The sequence below is a fragment of the Nymphaea colorata genome, chromosome 10, assembly GCF_008831285.2.
Source record: "Nymphaea colorata isolate Beijing-Zhang1983 chromosome 10, ASM883128v2, whole genome shotgun sequence".
In the NCBI taxonomy this organism is placed as follows: domain Eukaryota; kingdom Viridiplantae; phylum Streptophyta; class Magnoliopsida; order Nymphaeales; family Nymphaeaceae; genus Nymphaea; species Nymphaea colorata.
Window position 1 is genome coordinate 5,223,341 of NC_045147.1, and position 10,864 is coordinate 5,234,204.

At 37.2% G+C, this 10,864-nt stretch overlaps 1 long non-coding RNA gene across 2 annotated transcripts; it reads left to right on the forward strand.

Annotated features, from left to right (window-relative positions):
* Positions 1 to 1,177: 1,177 nt before the first annotated feature.
* Positions 1,178 to 10,313, forward strand: LOC116263407 (uncharacterized). 2 transcript variants are annotated; one of them, XR_007574515.1, is made up of 5 exons: positions 1,178 to 1,358; positions 1,488 to 1,581; positions 7,213 to 7,386; positions 7,795 to 8,084; positions 9,923 to 10,313. It is a non-coding gene; the product is annotated as an uncharacterized LOC116263407 (long non-coding RNA). The 2 variants fall into 2 exon arrangements; XR_004174648.2 differs by having other exon boundaries at positions 1,488 to 1,562.
* The last annotated feature ends 551 nt before the right edge of the window (positions 10,314 to 10,864 follow it).

Here is a 10,864-nt window from a genome sequence, read left to right on the forward strand (position 1 = left end):
CCTTTTCTCGTTCAGATGTTTTTGTTCACATTTTAGAGCATCTACAATTAAATTTCTAATTGTTTCGTATAATTTCTTGGCCTCCCGTTTTATGATCGCACTCCTTTGAATGCATGTGAGGACTTCATTGAATACAGAAGATAGTATGATGTTACCAAGTGTAATTATTAGATTGATTGATATTTGTAAAAGCTTGGAAGTTGGAACTGTTGGATCTATGCTTCAAAATTATATTTTTTAATGGGATAATGATAATGGCTTCTTAAACATAAACTGAATTTATGGCAACCTTTTATACGAGATTTTCTGTTCTAGATCTAGTTTCTTAATTGGACCTGTTTATTCAAGTCAGTGATTGGTTTCACATGACAAATGAACGATTTGAACACCTATTGATTCTAACAACTGATTGCAGAGTTGATCATTCGGACCTTTCAATTCATAGATGTGGATCTCGGACCTATGAATGGGGATATTCCCGATACTCACAAAGAAAAAAGTAAGTGACTTAGACAAAAAGAGAAGTGACTTGGACAAAAAGAAATGAAGTGACTTAGACAAATCTTGTTTGTCGATAACCTTGGACCAATCAATCGAATGTTGATTAATACGTAATCGATCGAACACCACTTGAAAACGGTTCTTCTGTTCAGAAACGAAATGCTCCAAATGCTCCTGGAAATTCTTGCTCCCATTGGACCATTTGTATCTATATGCATTAGGATCCCGATTCATGGATCTCTCAGTTCGAGAAATAAGAGGATCGAACCATTTCTTCTGACTCTTTTTCAAAACCGGGTCACTTTGAAACCTTGCACTTTTTTGGACCTGTTTATTTCCCACGGGATACAGATCCTAATTTATTGGATAAAGGTTTTGCAAAGCATTGATGACTATTGGGTCTGTAAACACATTAAATTGAGCATTTGGATATTAATTGGTGGGCACCGGATCCACCAATTTACCATGTACGTACAATTAAAGGGACTGGAATATTCTAATATGAACGCCCTTTTTAATCTGCAGTTGGACTATTCGTTATTCATTAATGGAAAGCAAGAAAATTAAGGAATTCTGCGATAACAGGAAATCAAAATTAATTCCCAAGAAGGAAGGACTCTTTTGAAGACTTTCGGCTTCTTTCCGGTATTCAACGTCCGTCTCTCTCTCTCTCAAGCCAAGAAATTGTTTGCTTTCCCTAACATTTAAACCCAGACGAACTTCTAAACTCCATCCCACACACTTTCCCTTTCCTCTCGATGAAACCTCTCAGCTGCAGGCTCTTCCCCTGAGTCTCCCCTCTTGTTCTTCAACTGCCATGCAACCCGTCTCCCTCCGAGCACCCGCTCTTCTTCAAGGTATGCACTAAACCTTCTTTCTCCACTCCCTTTCCCTTTCTGTCGCTCAATCCAGGTTATGAGTAGGCCATGGCCGAGATGAAACGCCTTTCTCTGCTTAGATACTCATTCTTTGTCTCTGATTTACAGCCCTGACCTGCGGAAAGAAGGTGGTCATTTACGTCCCTGACCTGCGGAAAGAAGGTGGTCCAGCCCTAATCGCTGGTGGGTGTTCTCATATGAGGTCGTTTCTGAAACATCTATGTTAACCTGTTCTCTCTCTCTCTGGCTAAGGCTCTGCGTCTGCCATGGCCGACGCAGCTCTTGTATGTTATCTTTTCCTGTCTCTCTCACTGATTTGTTGTCTTCGTTGTGCTAGTCCTCAAGTTGTTTGATGAAATTTTTGTGTGTATGTATAACTTGTTTTTTGTATGCTTCAACAGCGCTTTTTTGTATTTCATTCACATTGGAGTACGTTAGCTTTCATAAGTAATTCTAGGCAATTTAATTCTTTAACTTCCCTTTTTTCATGTTATTCTTTGAGGCATCTGAGGAGAAGCAGAATTATTTAAATCAGTATTGATTTTTTTCTTGTAGTTGTCAAAGTGAATGAACATATATGTATGTAATCATCGATTGCTTTCCAATCCAGTTATGATATTTGTATTGCTGTATGGATTCATTCATATGGGTTCTTCTGCATTTGAATGCCAAGGGATTGGTTAAACGAGTCTTGGTCTGTGGCATAAGTAAATGAAAATGCTTACTGTGGTGGACATGATTTTCATATGTTGCTATGAACACTGAACATCTTTTACTGTAGATGACATCTACTATGTTAGGAATTCAGCTGTATATATTTTTTTTGCTTTGTGTAATCTCTTATTTTTTATTTTTCTTACCTTTGTGGTCTTTTATGTTATTTTATTTTCTTTTTCTGCTTTACCAGCTGAACATCTTAGCTGTAGAGAGCAGAGGACTCTGCATGGGCTATGTTTCAAGCTGTTGGAGATCCCAACAGCTCATGTTGTTTTCTGTTTGTTGGTCGATCAAGTTCTTAAAGGGCTATTTGTGAGGTTCTTAATAAATTAATTTGCGATTCAGAAGTGCCATAGATTTGCCTATTTGTGAGATATTTAGTTTGTTCACATGGTATCATAGCTTGGGTATGTGTGATTTGTTTTGTTCGCCAAGTTGGGGCTTCTTTCTCAAAGAAAAAATGAGACAGTTTGCTGCTATAAATTTTACTGATTGATTCTGAATTAGTTGTTGACTTATTTGAAGATCTGCGTCAGTACCAATTGTTGTGGCAATTAGAAGACATGTTGTATATGTTACGGTTTTTGACAACAAGTAGATTGAATCTTGCTGCTGCTGATTAGGTTGAGAGGATTGAGCTGTCATGTTTTTCATTTCTAGTGTGTTATATCTCTTCAATAATCTGAGTTAATTTATTTTATATGAAATGGAAGGCAAAGAGTACCTTTCCCTCCTACCATTCCTCAAAGTTACACCTACATTATTATGTGTCATGGGCTATGGAATCCATCCTTTCATCTTGTCAACCTTAAACTTTCGCGTCAGCTTTGAAAATGGTGTTTTAATTGGGTAGTAGAGTTGGAATTAACCTTTTCTCCTAGTCATTTTTTTCCCTTTTTCTCAAGGAACCCTTACAATAGGAGAAGTCTAAGGAATTCATCTTGTTATGAACCCTTCCATCACAAAGCCCTATGTTTACAGGGTGAGATCAAGGGGAGTGCTTTCTTGCGATGTTTAGTTTGCAAAAACCATCCTAGTCATTTCTCTTCTTCCAACCAAAGGTCACTTGGTTTTATAAACGTACTCTTCTCGAAGGAAAAGGGAAAACAATCTAGGTAATATATCACTTGACGTCAAGAAGTTTTAATAAACTAACTATTTTTGAAAAGGAATTTTGCTGCATGACGATGTACCTTCGATTTGTCTTAGGTATTCCTTTGAGGGTCAAGGAGGAAGTTTCAAGCCCTTGCTATCAGTCAATTGAAGGAGAAGACTGGAAAGATTCTTTGTGTCAGCTATGAAGATGGGTTCAGTGATGTCGAGGAGCTCAAGGATTAGGAAATGTTATTCGCCTTTGCAATCAAACATCTGCAAGAATCAAACATGAAAGTGCGAAGAGGTGGAAGCCTGATTGTTCTTTGAAACCTTGGCAAGTAGCAAAATGAGTGTTGAGAGATGGGCTCAGGGCGAGTGTAGTTGTTCCTCTGGGTTAGTAATCGAGAGTACTGGGTATGCATAAAGGTGATTTATGTGTATTCCACGAAGATAACAACCTATGAACATTTTGTCTCGTTGAAACTCATAAGTTGAAGTGGGTATGACACGTGACAAAGCTACACAAAACCATCAAAGAGATGGCATTCTGTAGTAGCCTTTTGGGGTGGTGAGGTATTCTCCTCAGAGGTGAAGGCCGGCGTAAAAAAAAATTGAAATGACAAAGAAGACAAGCAAAAAAAAAAAGCAAGAAAAAGCAAAAGAAAATCAATGACAAAAGAAAGCAAGAAAGAAAAAGTGTCTGCCAAGGGATGAAGGACATGAAAGCTGAAGTCTCTAGCATTGATTGCAGATCCTTTGTGTATGAATGATTCGAGGTTAATATCTACTCCTTTTCTTTGGTTTCCTATGAAGCAGATAACAATTTCTTTATGCTCACACCTTGAAAATGGAAAGAAATCCCTTCGTGAGATTTGATAGCATCGGTGCGATTCCCAATCCTAATACTTCATCGAATGCTTCAGGTAAAAGAAGGTTGTCTTTTCCACACAACATGCACTAAAAGCTTATGGGCAAGACTTTTAAAATAACAAGACATTTCAAAGTTCAATTCTTTGCAAAGAAAACTTGACGTCTTTTGCTATATTCCTGATTGGTGAGTATACGAGGGAATGCTAATTCTCTTTACATCATTTTAGTTGAGGTTTGGTCTTATTGTTGAGTGTCAACCTGGTTTAGAGTCTTTAGACTTTGAGACCCATGTTCATTATTTTATTTATGGCCATGCTTATTTTGAGTCAGTTTTATGTAGTGCGTAAGTTGACTAGAGTACTTTTTGTGTATAGTCTAGCATGGTATGGACATGGGTTAAAGTAGTGTTGTGGTTCCATGCTTGTTTGAATCTTAATTATAGTAGTTTTGGTTTGATTGTTAACTGTCGTGTTCTTTTCATTGAGCATTTGATTCTGTTTAAAACCATGTATCTAAGTTGCGCATCTCCTAACCGAGGTATGGTTGAAGAACTGTGAATGTTGGAGTTGTTAAACCTTGGTATTGATTTCATGTGTTTGTTGGTCTTCACTAGGATTGTCAGAAATTAGAGCATATGCTTCTTGATTGTTTCTCTAAAAGGCACGAACCAAGTTAGTTAGCTAAATTATTTTGCAAACATATTAATTCCTGATTTGTTTCTCATTTTTTGTGTTTGATAGTTAAGATTCCGTGCATCATAATTATATTTTCATCACTGGCTCACTGAACTTATGTATATTTTTATGTTCTTAAGGTGCTGCTGGTTTTGATAGTTTGGTTTTTAGTTTACGATGGTACAGATTTTTTAGTGATCTGTATACTTTGCCAAGTTGAATTATCTAATAGTTCTTTTGATCAGTTTGGTTTCAAAATTTATAGAAGGTTAGTTTCTATACATTTGTTTTTCATGTTATTTCTGCCTTTCTGCCTTGTGTACCTGAGTGTTGCATGTTCATCTTCGTTGCAAGCGTAATAGTCATCCTGCATGTTAGTATAGCTTATTGATTTTTCCATGTTTTTTACTGGTTTTTAAGACATTTATTTCCTACAAATTGTCTTCAAGAACTACTATTCTGTTTCCAGTGGAAATGAGGTTACGGTTTCCATAGACATGCCTGACTAGGATGCAGTTAGGGGAAGTCAAATTGATGGGTGCATCAAGAGCAAAATTGTTTAAATTTGTTTTTGTCAACACCATGTGCTTGGAAGACTAGGAATGTTGGGATGACCTCTTTCTTTTAATTGCAGTAGATGACCTCTTTCTTTTAATTGCATACTGCGGGCTGGTTTGAAATTTAGCGATTTGTCCATGGTGTTTTAATGTTCCATAATTCATGCTCTGGTCACGGGTTTCGCAGGCCCTCACCTCAGCTATTGTTATTGCTTTTGCTTGGTGCATCATTTTGTTCTGGACTTACCAAAATCAAAGTTGCCTTCCACCTTATTCCAAAAAGGTTTTTTTTTTTTTCTGTCTTTTTTTCACCGATTGAATGAAGTTGTCTGGAAGGTCCAGAAAAGGTCTAGATCTAAAGATAGTTTTTTTTTTTTTTTTTTTTTTTTTTTTTTTTCCTTTGAGGTGCAAGCCCATCTTCAAGATTTATGGTCTCTATGGTTTTCAAAATAAAGTTTTTTATTTAACATAAAAAATTTTTCTCTTGCATCTATGGAATCAGGGCATTAATAACCTACGTCTCATTATATATTGAATTTAGGCTTACTTGGCCAATTCTTTACGTCATGCAACATCTTTGACTCTATACACAATTGTCCTTTGTAATATCTTCTCTTCTATTCATTGAGTTACTTTGCTGCTAACTGAATGCAAAGTGCTAACCTTTGATAATTTTCTTCACTTATATTTTGCTCTATATGTATGAATATTGAAATGTACAATTAACCGTTGGGATAAGAAGGTTATTTGCTTCCTCTTGTAAAGATGAATGAGATGGTTGCCCTTGATGTTTAGGATTACAATTTTTCTTTTTATTTTGTGAAAATACTATTTATTTCTGTTAAATATGTGAAGGAAATTTTGAAGTTCAATTCTAGCCATCAAATAGGCACGTGGGGGGGGGGGGTGGTGTTAGTGGGGGTGGAGGAAAAAACGGCATAGGTAAAACTTCCATACCATCAAACAAGGAAGTAAGATGCCTAGAATAAAAGTTCCATCCCATTGCACACAAGCCCTTTTTTTGAATCTGGAAGTTTAATTCTACCCCATCAAAACCTGTGATTAAATACCTGGTGTACGCAACTTCAAAAATTGTGTTCCCATGAGAATTTATCCATGAACAGACTGAATCACTACAAATTACCTTTCCAACTCAATAACTGCACTACCATGTCGAGTAGTTGTCATATCAAAAGAACACATGAACCAGATGAAAGTAAACAGACAGTATTATAAGGGAAAAAGGGTAGTAAAAGATGAATATAGAACTCCCACCTTACAATACTTTGGGGGATTGTGACCTCACAGAGGCTCTGTACCATGAAAACAAGGGCCAACCACAAGAACTGACAACTTAGTTTTTGTACCATGATAGATATAAACAAGTGAATAGAAAAGGCATTCTGAAGGCACAACAGACTGGCCAGGTGCATTAGTGACCTCTTCTTTTAAAGTGGGGAGGCGTAGAAAGTTGATGCCCCTTGACATTCAAAATGAAAACTAGTCATCTACTAACCCCACCTCAAGCCATTGCACCAATCCCCTTGATAACAACATGCCCCATATATTCAGTGGCCAAAAGTATGTGCTGGAGGGGCCAAGGCGGTGAGCATCCACAAAAAAAACCAGTCTATCAGTAAAAGCTAGAGGATGCCATTAATTGTTACTTATTTCTTAGAATGGAGATGAAACAAAACCTATCACTTCAGTTGTGTAAGTTCAGATGCTGCTCTGGTAAAGCAATATTGGAATATTTTGATAGGTAAATATTTCTAGAATGACAAGGTTTTGTTGCTTTAGATGTCATTAACATATCCCTTTTTGTTTACTGTCAGATGTATCTCACACTTTGTTGTGCTATTGGTTGAATATGCCCATTCTAACAACCAATCCAATTTCTGTATGTTTTGTGAAATTTAGGGTGAGCACGGCCCAGACAGCCAGGTTGTCCTTGTTGTTGTTGGTGATGTTGATATGGATGCTATTGACATGGTAATACTTCGTGGGGAGTTTGCTTCAAAAGCATTAAGCCACAGTTTTACTGTGCACACCCAAGACATGGAGGAGGTCATCTCTACACATTGCTAGAATTGGGTAGGCTTGGCAATCTGTAAACTAAATGTGTGGAAACTCATCGTCTCTGCCTCCTGGGCTGGTCTTGGGAATTGTTTGTGATTGGCTTTTGAAGTTTTAATGGTTTTGATAGGTTTTTCATCTTGAAACACCGACTTTGACTTGAAATTTGGGTATTGAACTCATGCTGAGCTTACTCTTTTGCCGAATCACCTGAACAAATGTCCAATTACATTGAATGGTTTCTGCTGCACTTTTAGTGCTCCTACCAAGTGGACACCTGCAAAATAAATCTCAGGGTCCTATAACCAACTGAATCCTCTTGAAGCCTGCCATTTTCCAATTTACGTGTGACTTGTCCACAATGATTAGTAGTCTAGAAGAGTTGCACAATTTGACAAATTGACTTTCTCTTGGTCTATTTACCAGGGGAGATGATTGGGGCCACAAAGATTATATTCATGGATGAGATATCATCTGGATTGGATAGCTCACCTATATATCAGATAGTCACATGTCTTCTGTGTACAAATTCCCCGGTGTTGATATCTCTTCTCCAACCAGCACCAGAAACGTTTGACCTCTTTGATGAGATGGCGGAGGGCAAGATTGTTTATCACGGTCCTCATGTCCATGCTCTTCAGTTCTGTGAGGAGTTCTGTGAGGATTGTGGTCTCAAGTGCCCAAAAAGGAAAGGTGCTGCTGATTTCCTTCAAGAGGTATATACTGGGTTCATCTCCTTCAACTTGCAACTGAAACCTGTCCCTCTCTCCTTCCTCCTTTAAAATATGCACATAAGTAATGCCTGATTTCTTTTCTGAGGATTGATGTTTTTAAACTTTTGCGACTTGTCTGCAGTTACTAGCTCGCAATTTAGCAATGATATGGAGAGCTATTTGTAAAGCAAAGAGTCATTTGTAAAGCAAAGGCATCTCTTATTTTGACTTGAAGGATACAAGGCATTTCCCTTTAGAAGTGATAACCTATTATACGTAAATGAAGAAAACCACTCTGAAGTATCAATATAATAATAACCAGCTTTTGTCGGTCGGTATATGGTCAACTGCCCACACCAGACTCCTCCCTCTGTAAAAATGATATAAATTCGTGCGTGTTGAGGATTCCGTCTGATATATATGCATTTGAAGAGCGTGATTCTTGTCTCGATTATTAGTTTTTCCATCTCAGGATCACATTAGTATAGTTAGTTTTAAGGAAAAAAAGAGCTAAATTTGGCTTTCAAAGCATCTCTCGTTTCATTTTAAATATAAGTCTTCTTTAAAATCAAGGTATAATTGTCTTTTATGCTATATTTGACAGTATGGTGTATTCATTTTAACCATTATTAAGCCCGATGGATGACTTTCCTGGTTAAGAAAAAGTGAAGTACAAATTCAGCAAACATAAAAAGTGACTGATGGATTTGGAATATAGCCAATTAGCAGGGATTTTTGTGAACAGTTTTCTAAAAATAAAAGGTATCCTTTTTCTAGACGCGAAACCTTTCTGCTGGCATTGGTTTCTTTTTATCTCTTACATTGACAAATACTGGTGATGTTTTGAAAGACTCTCTCTCTCTCTTTCTCTTTCTCTCCACGCCCACATCCACATACAGCACAACCACAACAAATACAAACACATGTTAGAGTTCAGTTTTGTGATTTCATTCCATGCCCTCATGCAATCACTGTATATGTACAAAGTCATGAAATTTTCAAGTTTCTCTCATATATCTACCCAATTACATTGAATGGTTTCTGCTACACTTTTAGTGCTCCTACCAAGTGGACACCTGTCCTAGAACAACCAAATCCTCTTGAAGCCTGCCATTTTCCAATTTACATGTGACTGTGGGATTATATATTTATTTTCCACAATAGAAGAGTTGCACAATTTGACAAATTGACTTTGTTTGGCCTATTTACCAGGGGAGATAATTGGATCCCCCACTTTCCTCATGATGCACATGCACATTTTTCTTCATGAAAATTAATTCTTTTTCTATCTTTACTGGCTGTCTATCAAAGGCTGTTGCTTCTTGTGCTTCAATGGTCATATCAACAACTTTTGTAGACGTGAAATGTATGTTTCCACAGGTACGTCTTGTAATTGAATGCTCTAACCCTTGTTCTTGAGAAACTCATGAGTTTGCAGGTGTGTGACACCTGGTATGGAGATTTTCTTTCCTAGTTATCTTAGTTGCTTAAGTAAATTGTACATTTTCTATTGAAACATGATGCTTATTTCTGCTTCTTGATCTTGAGATTGATAGCAGTTATTTCTTATTTTTCTATCCTAGTTTAGGTTTATTTAACTGTTATTTGTTTGCCTTGTAACTGTATTGAGTTTATATCTAAAAAGGATTGCTATGTTATGTTGAAGTTGTTTCAGTTTTGCCACCTTAGTTGTGATCTTGTAGTCCTTGCTTGGATGGTATCAGCTATAGGTTTCTAAAGGCTTGGCATTCACCTGCTGTCATTTTAAGTCTTGCATGAAACTGTTGCAACATGGTAGCTACCTTCTATAATACTATCTTCCATGTTTATGGTTATCACAGGAAATGCAAGCTGAAACTTCAGGAAAAGCAGCTGAAAATTGCAGAATTACGCCAAACCACTGGATTGAATCCTTTGTAGATGCAAGAAGAGAAGAAGAGGAGGTGACTGCATGTGCAATAGAGAGAGAGAAGAAAAGAGGGCAGCAACCGTGGCCCTTCCTCCTTGTCATTAATATAACCTAATCTATGCTACAAGTAAATACAGAAAACAACAAGTATTTACAAGTATGCCACTGCCCATTATGTTTAGGTATATGGGCAAGATGGATCAGGGCTGTAGACATAGATGTGCATCTTTTTGAAAGCACTCCTCAAAACCTGCAGCAAAAGAAATGCAGACATAAAACCGATAGCTTATTTTATGAGGCACAATTGGCTTATATGGCCTACATGCAGCTCAACTAAAGTTAAAAAAAAGTTGTGTGACAGAGTTTGCACCTTAGGCTCTGAGGTGCTTACACGCATTGCAAGCAACACCCTTTCCAAGCTCCTTGCAACTTCATCTTCTTCTATCCTCCCATTTATTAACAGAAGCTGTTCTTTTGGCTCTGCATGATCTAACTGACATAAGTTCTACTACAATTTGATAGCTTATGCATAACTAAGTAGTTTGTGCAAGAAATAAGCAGGATCAGGTCCAACAGAAACAACATCAGCAAGTTTATCAAAAGGAACCATACTATTAGATCTCGATGGTAGCAGTCTTCCTATTAGCTTTCTCATGTATGCCTACACCATTGTGCATGCCTGAGTCTCCACCAATAGCAGCACAAAACAAGATCAAGGGCATCTTCCCTTCATCCACATACTAAGATCTTGCATGAAGGAAGAAAAGAGAACTAAAACCACATTTTGATCACATCCACATACAACTTGCACACAGAAGAAAGTTTATGATCTTATATAGTAAAAGATGATTAATTTTCTTTACGAAAGTTGTCA